Source organism: Bos grunniens, chromosome X, assembly GCF_055505025.1.
Source record: "Bos grunniens cultivar Pamir isolate PY7600 chromosome X, Bosgru_T2T1.0, whole genome shotgun sequence".
NCBI classification, from domain to species: domain Eukaryota; kingdom Metazoa; phylum Chordata; class Mammalia; order Artiodactyla; family Bovidae; genus Bos; species Bos grunniens.
Window position 1 is genome coordinate 139,322,001 of NC_141194.1, and position 17,098 is coordinate 139,339,098.

A 17,098-nucleotide genomic window follows, 5' to 3' on the forward strand; every position below is an offset into this window, starting at 1 on the left:
GGTCATAAAAATTAAGCAACATGCCCAAATTCATTTAGTAGGGAATGATAGAGCTTGGCTTTGAACCCAGATAAGTTGATTCCTAAACCCATTTTTGCTATTCATACATATTTTAGGTGTGTGTGTGTGTGTGTAGAGAGAGAGAGAGATAGATATAGATATAAAATGCTGAGTAAATATTATGAGACAGATTTAATTCTTAAATTTACATAAGAACAAAAGGAAGTGGATTTCAGATGGTGATGCAACAAATGTGTATTGCACACCTACTGTGTGCCCAGCATTGTGTAGTATGCTGGGGATACATCGATGGACAAGACATGCACAATTGCTGTCTTCACAGAGCTTATAGTCTAGCATGGGGCCCTGAGAGTAGTTTCGGGTTACTTGTGACAAAGCAGAATTTGAAGAAATCAGCTTCCAGGTTGAATTATTCATCTTTTAGATGCTTTGGAAAACTCTATGGAATGAATGAAACTCTTCTATGGAAGGGTAAAGTAGCATAGTGTTCAAGTGCATGGACTCGGGCTAGACTGAGTTCAAAGCGTTGTCTGTTAGTGTCTTGATAAGAAATAAAAAATTATTCTAGATCTTTCCACTAAAAGGAATTTACCATAAAGGATTGGTTAAATGAGTAATAGACTTGTTAAGAAATCAAACATGAGACGGCAAGGTCACTAAGAGATTAGTAACAACAGAAAGCTGCTTCTACTTCTAGGGCTAGATGGGTAGTGGGAAGAGGTGGTATGACCAGAACCTTGAAGCCAGGCTGTCTGGTTGAGGTTAAAATCCAGGCAGAGGCTATTCAGATAGGCTAGGGACTATTGAGGGAAAGTTGTCTACCTGTATGTAAAGAAAACACAGCTGCTTCCGAGATACTACAGGAAGAATGGGGGAAAAGAGACAGAGAGACCAAGAAAAGACAGAGAGACCAAGAGAGACTGGCTTTTCCCCACCTCCATCCATACAAGCTTCTTTCTACTATCAGTTCCTCCCATTGCCCAAACCTGATCAGAAGCCAGAGGACTGGGGTACTTGGGAATGTTGTTGCCTGCGATGAAGAACATAACAGGGGAAGGGAAGGAGAGAAGTGAATTGGAAACAGTTAACGCCGACACAAGCCAAGCTCCATCATTTATTAACTGTGATTATGGGTAAATATCCCTGTAGCTCAGTTTCTCCACCTATAAAATTTGGATTTTGAAATAGTATGCATTTGTGGGACATAAATAAGTTGATAGATATGAAGTGTTTGGAACAGTGCTTGGCAAAGACTAAGCCCACTAAAGGGCTTCCCAGGTAGTACTAGTAGTAAAGAACCCACCTGCCAACGCAGGAGACATAAGAGACATGGATTTGATCCCTGGGTCAGGAAGATCCCCTGGAGGAGGGCATGGCAACCCACTGCAGTATTCTTGCCTGGAGAATCCATGGACAGAGGAGCCTGGTGGGCTACAATCCATAGGGTCGCAAAGATTCAGATACGACTGAAGTGACTTTGCATGCATGCATGCAAGCCCACTAGAACCTCCTCTAATAAGACATAATATGATATAATAAGGTACTAATAAGACCTACTACTATTATTTTTATCATATACCATATTATACAACATTATGGTAAATAAAGACCTTAGTTACAGGACCTCATAATTCAGTTGTCTCAGGTAACTGTAAATGGATGAGTTTGTTCTGATCCATGTCATCCCTATGTAAAACCCATCCTCATAAACCTAAGCAATGTTCAGCTTGGAATTTAAGGAAGCTCATGAATCACTAGATAAGCCCAGCCCCTGCCATCACTCCCAGCAAGAAACACTCAACATAACCTGCTGTGTTGAGTTAGAATGGCTTCATCAGATGAAAATAAGAAGCACAAGAAAACATTACTCTCAGTTTACCCCACAGACAACTGCCCTCTGCCCTTTTTGACAAATATATACATTAGCCCATAATCCTCCTTTAAAATTGCATCTTCAAAGTTTTGGAATCAGAGATGAAAACTGGTGGTAAAAGCGAGAATGCAAATAACATGGAGATAGGAGCAAAAACAGTAATTCATAGAAATGAGAGAGAGAGTTCACTTGGTTTATAGATATCTAAAAAATTATAGCAGATCATTTAAGGGTGAAAAGGATATAAAATGTTGAATCAATGAAGTCAGTTATTAGAGTAATGGGTCCTTCTGCATAAAAATGGAGAAACATATCAAGTGGCATATGAATGACAAGAGGGAAAGAAAGCTCCAGGCGACAGAATACTGTTTAATGCTTTAATGCTGTGAGGGACCCAGTGCTTCTGTTGCTTTTTGGCACTGGCAGGGAGACAGATTGGTAGCAGTCTAGCAGGTATTTTCTGTCTCTAATTTTCTTATGGTGAGCCCATTGGATTATTAAATTGGGAGAAAATGCCAAGATCTTTGAAATCAACGATTGTTCATTGGGACCTGACAAGTGGATTTCTGCAAATATATTTAAAAATGTTTGCTCTTTACCATAAGTGAAGATAAAATTCTGGCCGTGGTGAATATTTTGATTTGTCTTTGCAATTGGGTGGCATTGGTAAGAGCAGCACTTTGCTGACAAGGTGAACAGCAGTGCTGGGCCAGTCAGCCCATCAGGTGAAGCCCTTAGCTCTACTGTGGCATTCATGATTAGGATATTTCAGACTGAGACTTCTGAGGACATGAATTATGCAATGAATCACTCTGCCTGTTCCGGTTTGACTCTCTTGTTTATTAGATTGTATTTAGCATATCGATCTTTCATAGACTAGACAGTGGGCCTCATGAGAGTAGGGATGGATCTGTCCTTCTTACTGTTGTATCCCTAGTGTTCAGGTGTGGCCTGATCAATGCTAGGCTCATGGAGATTGTTTGTTGAATGAATGAATGAAAGTTTCTAGCTAACTAAGACATTTCTGTAATTGTTACTGAGAAACAATGGGAAAAAATCTGTCAGAAAATTTTCAAGGATGTTGTTGTCTCAAAGGGTTCAGTTCAGTTTGGTCATTCAGGTGTGTCCAACTCTTTGGGACCCCATGGACTGCAGCACACCAGGCTTCACTGTCCATCACCAACTCCCAGAGTTTACTTAAACTCATGTCCATTGAGTCGGTGATGCTATCCAACAATCTCATCCTCGTCTTCCCCTTCTCCTCTCGCCTTCAATCTTTCCCAGCATCAGGGTCTTTTCCAATGAGTCAGTTCTTCACATCAGATGGCCAAAGTATTGGAGTTTCAGCTTCAGCATCAGTCCTTCCAATGAATAGTCAGGACTGATTTCCTTTAGGATGGACTGGTTCAATATCCTTGCAGTCCAAGGGACTCTTAAGAGAATCTCCAACACCACAGTTCAAGAGCATCAATTCTTCGGCACTCAGCTTTCTTCACAGTCCAACTCTCACATCCATACGTGACTACTGGAAAAACCATAGCCTTGACTAGATGGACCTTTGTTGGCAAAGTAATTTCTCTGCTTTTTAATATGCTGTCTAGATTTGTCACAACTTTTCTTCCAAGGAGCAAGCATCTTTCAATTTCATGGCTATGGTCACCATCTTCAGTGATTTTGGAGCCTAAAAAAATAAAGTCAGTCACTGTTTCCACTGTTCCCCATCTATTTTGCCTATTTGCCATGAAGTGATGGGACCAGATGGCATGATCTTAGTTTTCTGAATGTTGAGTTTTAAGCCAAGTTTTTCACTCTCCTCTTTCACTTTCATCAAGATGCTTTTTAGTTCTTCTTTACTTTCTGCCATAAGGGTAGTGTCATCTGCATATCTGAGGTTATTGATATTTCTTCCGGCAATCTTGATTCCAGCTTGTGCTTCATCCAGCCCAGTGTTTCTCATGATATACTTTGCATATAATTTAAATAAGCGGAGTGACAATATACAGCCTTGACGTACTCCTTTCCTGATTTGGAACCAGTCTGTTGTTCCATGTCCATTTCTAACTGTTGCTTCTTGACCTGCATACAGATTTCTCAGAAGGTGGGTCAGGTGGTCTGGTATTCCCATCTCTTGAAGAATTTTCCACAGTTTATTGTGATCCACACAGTCGAGGCTTTGGCATAGTCAATAAAGAAAAAGTAGATGTTTTTCTGGAACTCTCTTGCTTTTTTGATGACCCAGTGGATGTTGGCAATTTGATCTCTGGTTCCTCTGCCTTTTCTAAATCCAACTTGAACATCTGGATGTTCACTGTTCACGAACTGTTGAAGCCTGGCTTGGGAATTTTGAGCATTACTTTACTAGCATGTGAAATGAGTGCAATAGTGTGGTAGATTGAACATTCTGTGGCATTGCCTTTCTTTGGAATTGGAATGAAAAGTGATCCAGTCCTGTGGCGACTGCTGAGTTTTCCAAATTTGCTGGCATATTGAGTGCAGCACTTTCACAGCATCATCTTTTAGGATTTGAAATAGCTAAACTGGAATTCCATCACCTCCACTAGCTTTGTTTGTAGTGATGCTTCCTAAGGCCCACTTGACTTTGCATTCTAGAATGTCTGGCTGTTGGTGAGTGATCACACCTTCGTGATTATCTGGCTCATGAAGATCTTTTTTCGGACAGTTCTGTGTATTCTTGCCACCTCTTCTTGATATCTTCTGCTTCTATTAGGTCCATACCATTTTTGTCTTTTACTGTGCCCATCTTTGCATGAAATGTTCCCTTCGTATCTCTAATGTTCTTGAAGAGATCTCTGGTTTTTCCCATTATATTATTTTCCTCTATTTCCTTGCATTGATCACTGAGGAAGCCTTTCTTTTCTCTCCTTGCTATTCTTTGGCACTCTGCATTCAAATGGGTATATCTTTCTTTTTCTTCTTTGCCTTTCTCTTCTCTTCTCTCAGCTATTTGTAAGGCCTCCTCAGAAAACCATTTTGCCTTTTTGCATTTCTTTTTCTTGGGAATGGTCTTGATCCCTGTCTCCTGTACAATGTCATGAACCTCCATCCATAGTTCTTCAGGCACTCTATCAGTATAATCCTTTGAATCTATTTGTCACTTCTAGTGTATAATCATAAAGGATTTGATTTAGGTCATACCTGAATGGTCTAGTGGTTTTCCCTATTTTTTTTTCAATTTAAGTCTGAATCTGGCAATAAGGAGTTCATGATCTGAGCCACAGTCAGCTCCCAGTCTTGTTTTTGCTGACTGTATAGAGCTTCTCCATCTTTGGTCACAAAGAGTATAATCAATCTGATATCGGTATTGACCATCTGGTGATGTCCATGTGTAGTCTTCTCTTGTGTTGTTGGAAGAGGGTGTTTGCTATGATGAGTGTGTTCTCTTGGCAAAACTCTATTAGCCTTTGCCCTGCTTCATTCTGTACTTGGTCAAATTTGCCTGTTACTCCAGGTGTTTCTTAACTTCCTGCTTTTGCATTCCAGTTCCCTATAATGAAAAGGACATCTTTTTTGGGTGTTAGTTCTGGAAGTTCTTGTAGGTCTTCATAGAACTGATCAACTTCAGCTTCTTCAGCATTACTGGTTGTGGCATAGACTTAGATTACTGTGATATTGAATGGTTTGCCTTGGAAATGAACAGAGGCCATTCTGTTGTTTTTGAGACTGCATCCAAGGACTGCATTTGGGACTCTCTTGTTGACTATGAGGGCTACTCCATTTCTTCTAAGGGATTCTTGCCCACAGTAGTAGATATAATGGTCATCTGAGTTAAATTCACCCATTCCAGTCCATTTTAGTTCACTGATTCCTAAAATGTTGATGTTCACTCTTGCCTTCTTCTGTTTGACCGCTTCTAATTTGCCTTGATTCATGGACCTAACATTCTAGGTTCCTTTGCAATATTCCTCTTTACAGCATCAGACTTTACTTCCATCACCAGTCACATCCACAACTGGGTGTTTTTGTTGCTTTGGCTCCATCCCTTCATTCTTTCTGGAGTTAGTTCTATACTAATCTCCAGTAACATTTTGGGCACCTACCGATCTGGGGAGTTCATCTTTCAGTGTCCTATCTTTTTGCCTTTTCATACTGTTCATGGAGTTCTCAAGGCAAGAATACTGAACTGGTTTGCCATTCCCTTCTCCAGTGGACCACGTTTTGTCAGAACTCTCCACCACGACCCATCCATCTTGGGTGGCCCTACATGGCATGGCTCATAGTTTCATTGAGTTAGACAACGCTATGGTTCATGTGATCAGATTGATTAGTTTTCTGTGATTGTGGTTTTACGTCTGTCTGCCCTCTAGTGGAGAAGGATTAGAGGCTTTGGAAGCTTCCTGATGGGAGAGACTGACTGAGGGGGAAACTGGGTCTTGGTCTCAAAGTGTAGGCAAATATTATATTCTTGGTGGGAGGCTGAGTTTACAGAATCCTAATTGATTCCAGGTGTATTTGTTATATGACAATATGTCAGGATAGTTCTGCTTTGGTCGATGTGACTATGTTGACGGCTGCTTCCTCAGGTTTTCTTGAAGGGAACTTCTCACTTCATCACTGTTAAGAGCTAAATTGGATCCAGAGTTAGGCAACAGGATCTGCTGCTTATTGCTTTACCATATATATGATCTTTGAAGTTGACTGTAAACAGATTGTTAGTTGTGGTTTATGCCTTTTGAAGGTTGATGACAGTCTCTATTGGTTTAGTATAGTTTTTCCAAACTGTATTGTCTAAAGCATTAGTTACATAAGATACTTTAAGAGTGAGAAAAAGGTTCTATGGTCAAGTAATCTTGTGTGATGCTGTATAGTATTGTCCTATCTTAGTATATATATTAATTACCATAGTAAAAGCTATGAGAAGTTCACACAGTAAAGAACCCCATTTATTTTTAACTCAATTTCTCCAATTGAGTTAAGCAGAGACGTCTTTTCTCTTTCATTAACATTCCTACAAGATTATTATTCTATTGAATAGACATTAGGAAAATTCAGTAGAATTGAAAGAGAACTGACATACCTATCAAAAGGTTCAAGTTACTCCCTGGCTTTCCTACATAATAACTATGGGACATGGGTGTTATTCTCATTTTCAAAAAGATGCCACATGTCCTCAGGTCTAAGACAAAAGTTTGATTTCATAGATTAAAGTTTTTGAAATCAGAAAAGGTCTCATGATTCATCTAAGATGACATTTATTTTTTGGTGAGAAAAGTTATAATTAAATCGGTAGTTCATCTTATAATTTATGATATCTTATAGACAAAGAAATATGGCAAAATCTCCCTGCCAGCTTCTCAGGGTTATTATAAAAATCAAATGAGTCAATGCATAAGAAACAGCACATACAATTCCATAATAATGAATTATTATTTTCACTGGTTGGTCTGGGTTAAATGGGAGGGGCAGATTACCAGGAAAACCATGCCTGTTACTATTATTTCCTTGGGGCGGGGGGACAGAAACATGCCAAATCTATAAATTATAACTGATTTATTTTCATTTTCATTTGGTTGCTTAAAGTCTGCATGCGTGCTCATTCATGTCTGACTCTTTGTAACCCTATGGACTGTAGCCCACCAGCCTCCTCTGTCCATGGGATTCTTCAGGCAAGAATACTGGAGTGGGTTGCTATTTCCTCCTCCAGGGGATTTTCCTGACCTAGGGACTGAACCCGTGTCTCCTATGTCTCCTGCATTGCAGGTGGATTCTTTACCTCTGAGCCATCTGGGAAGCCCCTTGGTTGCTTGACTTTATTTAAATAATAACTCTGCTTTATGTACACAGTCATGGCCTTGATTACAAAACAAACATAAAACAATTTTTAATGTTCAGTAACAATTTCTGGCTAAACAAATAATTGGAAAATGTGTTATAACTTTATTTGCTGTTAAGAGGAATTTAGAATGAAGTGGGTGCTTCTTGGAACCTGTCAGAGGAATTATTTTCTTAGCAAGCATTTACAGAACTTTTGTGCCCACTTCTGCATTGAGAGATGTGAAAAATACAGTTAGTAGACATTAAGCGGATGTTTTAGAATGACTTTTGGTTAGATGCTCTGATAGGTACTAACTATAATAATATGGATGAATGAAGGCAGATCACTACCCTGGAGCAGCTCATAGACTAATGAAGAATACAAATGGATAACCAGATAACTGTCACATTATAAGTGTCAAAGCATGACTGAGGGACCAAAGAACTGGTTACTATGAACTAACCCAGCTTCGTGGAGTATGATGGGACTTGACGTTTCATAAGTTGGTGGAATATGGGCTGAGTATTGAGGGATCAGTAAGATTTTGGCAGAAAGCATGGAAAATGGTTAAGGTATTAAAAAAAATCATATATGCAGAAGCACAGTTGGATGAAATTGCATGTGTGCCCCATGGTCTCTATAAAATGGGTTTATCTGGTATGAACATTTCAGGGAGTCATAGCAAAAGATGAGACTGGAAACGAGCCCAGTGACTGTGAAGGGTCATTGTATGCTATGGTAACATTTTTGGCCTGTATAGTGAAGGTGATGGGAAGCCATATGTGGGTTTTGAATCGGTGACTAACAAGATCAATCCTGTATTTTTTTTTTTTTTTTAAACTCTGCTTGCAGCCTGGGACATGGATTAAAAAGCAGAAAAACTATTTAGGAGTCTGTTGTAATAATCTGGTCAAGAGATGATGGTAGTGGGGCTGGGAAGATAATGATACATTTGAGAAAGAATTCTAAGGTAGAAGCTGTAGAATTTAGAAATTAAGCAGATGTGGGTGGAATAGAGGGAGAAGGAAGAATCAAAGAGTAAAGTCTGTGCTTTTGAGCTTGAGAGATTGAGTGGATGGTGATGTCATAGTTTATAATAGGAAATTTAGAAGGGAGAATGTGCTTAGAGAAAAGACAATTACTTTAGTGCCAGTGTTATTTTCAACAGTCAATAGGGCATATGGAAAAAAGATAATATTTCTGCCTGCCTAGAGCCTATTATTTGTTTAGTATGACAGAATTACACATATCCTTCAAGTGGCTTCTGCTGTAGTCATGAAGTCTCCGCTGAGCCTGAGGAGAGAATTCCAGAGACGCCAGAGAAGACTTAATTAAAGAGGTGACATTAAAGGTGGAACTGGAAGAATGAGTAAGAATTCATAAGGTTCACAACAAAGATTCATAAGAAAGCCATTCTATGCAGGGATACAGGATTAACAAAAGCACAGAACTGTGAAAGATCATAGAATGTCTGGGGATTGTAAGAACTTCAAAATTGGTAGTGTGTATGTGGTGAAAATGGTGGGAGAGAATATTTAAAATGAAGTTTCACGAGTATCAAAGGCAAAGACTTTACTCTGTGGGAACTGATGGAAATTTAAAGCAGAAGAGTAACATCCACAGATCTCTACATATGTAATTGGCGATGAGGTGTGGTATTCAAAAGAAATCAGAAGAGTGGTCCATGATTCCCTTTGTAGTATCAGGTTAATGCTGTGGACCTTAGTGGCTTCTAATTAAGGTCTCCCATTAGTTCTGTGTCCAAGAGATTTGGCTCAATTGGGCATATTCCTGCTCTTATTTCAGGTTGCCAGCCATTTTTTTTTTGTATACAGAAACAGTTTTTGCCTCTGAAATAGGGCATCGAGTAGGCTTGAATTGATTCTGCTTAGCTCAGAATGCCACACATTGAGATTTCCCTTGTAAAAATTATTGCTAAAAATCCCAGATTGTGTCTGATAGTGCTTTATATTTTATTAAAGCATACAGTTACAATAAACTCCAGTGATTGCCTGACACATATCAAATATCTGGTTTAAAAGGCAGTTGGGAATCTATTCAACCCATCTGGCTATTTCAAGGTGGAAAATTTGTGTTCCTTGTGTGTGTTTGTGTCTCTCTCTGTGTGTATACAGAGGAATAGGTTACTTTTTTTCCATATAGAGTTGTATTTTGAAGGCTCTTTCTGTTAATGCAGTGTTTCTTCAACTATAGTCTTCGTTCCAAATGTAGATTCATGATCCCTGTCCCAAACCTACTGAATCAAAATGGGTAGGTTTAGAGCCCAATGATATGCATCTTAAAAAGGTCTCCATATATTTCTAATGCTATTTAAAGTTTGAGAACCACTAAAATATGGTATCTATGGATTAATAAGATCATGCAGGAATATTTAATTTATAGATCTCCCAGACTCCACACTGCATGAAGTTACTTTTAAATACAGCATACTAGGCTTCATTCAAAATAACTCTTGGCATTCTGAAGCAGGAGAACCACACAGTGAATTACAAAGAGGACTCTAGCTGCCAGATGTCAGGGTGGTCAATCAGGACAATGAGATAAACTAAAAGTCATAATCAAGCCTGTATTTACTTACTGTAAAATTGCAAGCAAGAGGCAACAAGTGGAGCCAACTTTCTAGTGTTCCATTTTCCCCTATGGAAAGGCACCAGGCAAGAGTCAGGGGGATGAAGGGCAAATGAGGGTTAGATGAGGTTAGATGAAGATTAGAGCGGGTTACTGTTAAGAAGTGCTGAACAAAAGTTTCCTTCCTCTTTATGACCTGTGGACTGGAGATAAGGAGAGGAGGAGGGGCTAGGAGTGCAAAAGTAATGAGACAAAGCGCAGTGCTCCAGTCAAGACCCTTAATAAGAAGATCTCAGTGGAGATGTGGGAGAAGCGCCTCCACTGAACAAATGCAAGTACGTATATGAGCATGGCTGGCCCAAAGTGAGTGGCCTGAGTCTGTGACTGGAACTCTTCCTGGTAAACTGCAGTGCAGTGCCTGGGAATGAAGTCTAGTATGGGAAGAATAGCTTCTCCCCCCTGAGGTCTGCCAAGCAAAGCCTTGTAGTTGCCTATGGTCAGGCCTGAAAAAAATCAACATAACATGTTAGTTTGGAGTTGGACTCCTCAAGGATTTGACTGTGAACCAGGACATCAGAATACTATGCCCAGTTTTGCCAGTGATTCCATGAACAAGGTCAACTTTTCTGTTTTGGCCTCTCTTTCCTCATTTATCAAAATAAGGAGGCTCTACTGTAATAATCTCATGCTCAGCCTATGAGGCTCCATACATCTCTGTTGTTTGTAGTTTCATTGCTGAGAGAAGGTGGTTGATGTCCAAGGGTGACCGTACCTGGACTGTACCCCCTGCCACAAAATCAGCTCTTATGTAAACTGGGGAAAGTAGTTAATGACCCCTAGGGAGCCTCTTAGTACTCAGCTTGAGATAGAAGTGTCTTCCTCATCTTAGAAAACTAGAGAGATTTTGAACAGCTTTCTGGGGATTCTCTTTAGCAAATACTAGGTAAAGGTCAAAGCGAGTAGTAGCTCTCTTAAAGATGACTCTGGGCATGAGGCTTCTCTCTCCCATCTGGCTTACTAGGCTCCAGCATTTATGATCTGAAGGAGAAGGGCCAGTTTGTTATGGTGGGAGGGGCTAATAGCATCTACAGACGGGGAGCTGTAATTACTAGGTCTTTTTTAGCAGTCTGAGGTGTGAGCATACGGGTGATTAACTACTCTAGAGCAGGTCTGTGGCTCGTGCAACCTTGGATCCCCAGCCCAGAGAACAGACAATGTGGGGAAATATCTCTTGTTATAATTCATATTGTGATTATCATTATCCAATGAATAGCGAATGCTTACTCCATTTCAGGTACTTTAAATATATGGTCTTTGATGGGGAACACATGTATACCTGTGGCGGATTCATTTTGATATTTGGCAAAACTAATACAATTATGTAAAGTTTAAAAATAAAATAAAATTGGAAGAATAAAAAAAAATAAAAAAATAAAATTTAATCCTCACAAGCTACCCTATGAGGTAAACACTATTATTATTCTCATTCATTTTATGAATGAGATAGCTGAGTACCAAAGAGACTGCATAGCCTATTCAGGGTTATATCGCTAATAACTGGTTGAATCGGGATTGGAATCTGACATGCCTGACTTCAGAAACTATACCCTCAGCCACCACCCTCTGATACCTCTCTTTTTGTCAGGTTAATTAAACCAGGGCTGGCCACATCCTTGGGTGAAGTAGATCATTACCTAGGTAGTATAATTTGAGGATTGTTAAAATATTCTGCCAAGTCAACCATTCATGTTCCTTTCTATGTTAGACTTTAAATATGGATTCCTATATAGTTGGAAAAAAATATGTAATAGTCTAGAGAAACAAATTGCCAAGGCCAATGTGCCTGTACACTTATTAATATAATCTTTTTCACATCAAATACTATGCTCATTGAATAGTAGTCTCAATAAGACTATCTTAATAGGTCAATAACCTCAGATATGCAGATGATACTACCCTTATGGCAGAAAGTGAAGAGGAACTAAAAAGCCTCTTGATAAAAGTGAAAGAGGAGAGTGAAAAAGTTGGCTTAAAGCTCAACATTCAGAAAACTATGATCATGGCATCTGGTCCCATCACTTCATGGGAAATAGATGGGGAAACAGTGGCTGACTTTATTTTTCTGGGCTCCAAAATCACTTCAGATGGTGATTGCAGCCATGAAATTAAAAGACACTTACTCCTTGGAAGGAAAGTTATGACCAAACTAGACAGCATATTGAAAAGCAGAGACATTACTTTGCCAGCAAAGGTCCATGTAGTCAAGGCTACGGTTTTTCCAGTGGTCATGTATGGATGTGAGAGTTGGACTGTGAAGAAAGCTGAGTGCTGAAGAATTGATGTTTTTGAACTGTGGTGTTGGAGAAGACTCTTGAGAGTCCCTTGAACTGCAAGGAGATCCAACCAGTCCATCCTAAAGGAGATCATTCCTGGGTGTTCATTGGAAGGAATGATGCTGAAACTGAAACTCCAATACTTTGGCCACCTCATGCAAAGAGTTGACTCATTGGAAAATACCCTGATGCTGGGAGGGATTGGGGGCAGGAGGAGAAGAGGACGACAGAGAATGAGATGGCTGGATGGCATCACTGATCTGATGGACATGAGTATGGGTAAGCTTCAGGATTTGGTGATGGACAGGGAGGACTGGTGTGCTGTGATTCATAGGGTTGCAAAAGTTAGACATAACTGAGCAACTGAACTGAACTGAATAGGTCGAGAATGTAAGATTCAGAGAGGAATTTGAAATCCAACCATTGAAAGAGCTTAACACACAAGGGTACAGTACTAGAGGAGTTGGCTACTTTTGTTTTAGAAAGATATTCATCGTAATTCATCATATAAGTGAATGTGATTGTCAAGATCAAGAATCTGTACTCCTGGGTGCTGCGTGTTTTGGGGACAGAACGGGCCTCTGGTGGTATATGTATACCATAGAACAGAAGGAGACTTAGATAAATGTTTTGCCTATCCGTGTCTCTTTATTTGTGTGTATTCTCAGTCATAATAGAGGAAACTATGGTAGCTTAAACAAGTTTCTGCTTGTGGGCTAAGTCATGATATCTTTGGGAGTTTATTGTTAGGACGTCAGTATCGTTTGAGAGAGATGTCAAGTGCCATCAGTTCCTTGAAAGAAAGTGTTAGTCACTCAGTCAGATCCAACTCTTTGTGACCCCACGGACTGTAGCCTGCCAGGCTCCTCTGTCCATGGAATTCTCCAGGCAGGAATACTGGAGTGGGTTGCCATTCCCTTCTCCAGCGGGTCTTCCCAAAAAAGGGATAGAAACCGGGTCTCCTGCATTGCAGACAGATTCTTTACCATCTGAGCCACCAGGGTATATCATCAATTCCTTAGTTGTAATTTACCCACAAATGTGAAGTCTGAGGAAGTGTCAGTCATATAATTTTATTCAAAGGTTAGATCGGAAACATGAATGTGTCTTCTGGAACGTGATGGGATAGCAGGAGTGTAGGCAAAGCTGATGCTTGGGTTTTGGGTAACTGAAGGAGATGGTATTTCCATCTCCTGGGGGAGAGGCAGAGGTGGGCAAGAGCTCAAATGGATTTTACCACCCTTCAGTCCACACACTGACTCTGAGCACCTCCATCTCAACAGGGCCAAAATTTCTGAGCTGCCAACAGATGTTGTTTGTTTAGTATTGATTATTTCCCTCCTGAGCTCACTGATACTTGCATCCTAAACAGTGAGACAAGTGACCATAATTGAATGCTCAGGATCCAGAACAAAGTTCAAAGAAAGTTCACTAAATAAACCTAAAACCTTGTAGTGAAAAGAGAAAATGCTTTGGACTATCTTTCTAACTTCAGAAACGCAGAATAGCATTTTGCTCCACATGGGAATTAATTGGTTGATGGATTCACTTTACAAAAGATTCTATCCAGTTGTTCTTAAATAAAAACTCTAGCAATTCAGAAATATGAATGCTTCAAGAAAATTGAAAGGCACTGTGGTGCAGTGGAAAGAGCATGGACACAGACAGCCTTGGGCAAGATACTTAACATCTCAGTGCCTCGGTTTCAGTTTTCTCATCTATAAAATGAGGATAACAGCATTTGCCCAGCTTCATAGTTATTGTGGGGCTTCAGGATAATGAAATATGTAAAGTGCCTAATATAGTTCCTGGCATATGTTGTTGTTGCTGTTGTTCCATTGCTAAGTTGTGTCTGACTCTTTGCAACCCCATGGACCGAAGCACGCCAGGCTCCTCTGTCCTCCACTCTTTCTCAGAGTTTGTTCAAGTTCATGTCCATTGAGTTGGTCATGCTATGTAACCATTCCATCCTCTGCCACCCACTTCTCCTCTTGCCTTCAATCTTTCCCAGCATCAGGGCTTTAGCCAATATGTTGGCTCTTTGCATCTGGCGGCCAAAGTATTGGGGCTTCAGCATCAGCATCAGTATCAACCCTTCCAATGAATAGTCAGGGTTGATTTCCTTTAGGATTGACTGGTTTGATCTCTGTGCTGTCCAAGGGACTCTCAAGCACCACAGTTTGAAAACATCATTTCTTTGGCACTCCTGACATATAATAGATGCTTAAAAATGCTAGTTCCAGTGTTCCCCTTGTGTTGAAGAGTGATGCTGGAGTAGAAGAGGGAGGCTAAAATATAGAAGGACAGAAGCCACAGCTCATGAAAATCAATCCTACTGACGATAAAGCCATACTGAAATCATGATGCAATTCTGTAGACAAAGTTTATATAATCTCTACAAATGGTTTGTTCACAGTGTCTCAGGGAGCAAATTTGTAGCTGTGCCTGGAAGAAAGAGATAGCCATCAAAAGATGATGGCAGTATGTATGGGACACCCAGTCCAGTTGGCATTGGCCCTGTTGTCACTATCAATGCGGCAGGAGGCTCTTCAGCACACTCCTACTATACCAGAACCATCCCTGTTTACAAAGATAGTGGCTGCTTACTTGGGCAAGATTTTCAATGTGGGCTGTTAATAGTAATCAGGGAAAAATACCCACTTAAATAGCAGCATAACATTGCAGCTATTCAAACAGACAAAAATAAACAGTCTTTAGTGTTGGAGAGGATGTAGGGAAAGTGCACTTGTATACACTGCTGGTGGGAATGCAAATAGGTACAACCCTTTGGAAGACGGTTTTGTGGTTTCTCTAAAATATTGAAATGGGTCTTTACATCAGCTGAGCAATTCTGCTTCTATGTATATATCCCAGAGAAATATCCCCATATGTATTTGGAGACATGATCAAAGGATGGTTATTGTAGATTTACTTGTAATACCCTGACTGCTCATCTGTTGGAAAATGGTTAAACATTATAGCATATTCGCATGATCAAATATTATGCAGCCATTTAAAAATGATGTGTATTGGATGCAAGAATATGGAAGTATCATTGATTCATTGTTGAAATTTAAAAGTAAGTTTCAGTACAGTGTTTACAGCATAATATCAAAGTAATTTTGTAAAATTTTAGAGGTGGTATGTACCTAGATTTATATAGGAAAATATCTGGAAAGATAAGAGTTGCCCCTGGGTAGTTGGGATGGGAGTGCTGTTGGTTGAGCGGAGTCTTGAAATGTTACTTTCCCTGTTTATTTGTTAGATGTCTGCATTGTTGGAAATTCTTTAGATGAACGTGTTGCGGTCTTTTAAATAAATCATGAAATAATAAAACAAATATATGTGACAGATTGGCTAAGTCATTTCTAGTCCATGATTGCTTGGTTTGCATTTTCTCAGAGTTTTCAAATAATGATAATGATAGTAGCTAACATTTGTTACATGCTTACTATGTGCCTGGCAATGATCTAAGTGCTTTACATATATTAACTCATATCATCTTCACAAGATCCTTGTGAGGTTGTTGTAGTCTGTTTGGGCTGCTGTAATAAAAGCACAACATACTGGGTGGCTTATAAATAGTAGACATTTCTTTCTCACAGTTCTGGAGGCTGAGAAGTCCAGGAGCAATACACCAGCAGATTCAGTGTCTAGTGAGGGCCTACTTCCTGGTTCATAGACAGCTATCTTCTTGCTCTGTCCTCATAGGGTGGAAGGAGTGAGGAGGCTCTCTAGAGTCCCTTTTATAAGGGCAGTAATCCTATTCATGAGGACTCCCCCGTCATGACCTAATCACCTGCCAAAGGCCCCACCTCCTAATATCATCACAGTGGGGATTAGGATTTTAACATATAAATTTGAGGGGAGGGGACATAAACATTTATTCTTATAGCAGAGGTAGAAATGATATCATCCCCATTTTACAGATCAGGAAACTGAGGCTCAGAGACATTAGGAACCTTATTGAATCTCCTACATCTCGTGATTAGTGGAGCTGGACTTTGAAGTCAGAGAAACTTGCTTCAGAGCCAGCATGCTTAAACACTATTCCATAGTGCCACTCAGATGAAAGACATCAGTGACATAGTCCATGTTCTCAAAATGTTTAGAGACTGACGGGGGTGATATACACACGCTCTCTGGGTATTTTTTCTGTCTTTTCTGTGTCTCTCACATGCAGATACATAAACACATATAGGTTTGGAAATACACATGAAATAATATAATACAAATGAGCACTACAGAGAATGAATGCACTACAGAGAATGAATGCTATAGGAGGTATTCATATCTAGGAGAAAGTGTTCATTGTAGGCTCTAGGACTCAGAGAGAAGCACTTGGAGTTGAACCTGTAGCTCACCTTCTCACCTGATTCTTCTGTGGTCAAGAACATGTTCAGTGGTGCAGTTGGTACGGATACTTTAACAACTTATGACTAAGAATAAAACAAAACCTGGAAACCAACCCAGACCCTCGTGTATATGTTACTCTGCAAAGCTGGGCTT

General features: G+C 39.9%; 1 long non-coding RNA gene across 2 annotated transcripts in view; it reads left to right on the plus strand.

Moving 5' to 3' along the window:
- LOC147341492 (uncharacterized) overlaps positions 1–17,098 on the plus strand; it is a 184,851-nt gene that overhangs the window by 114,638 nt on the left and 53,115 nt on the right. The gene's annotated exons all lie outside the window — the stretch shown is intronic.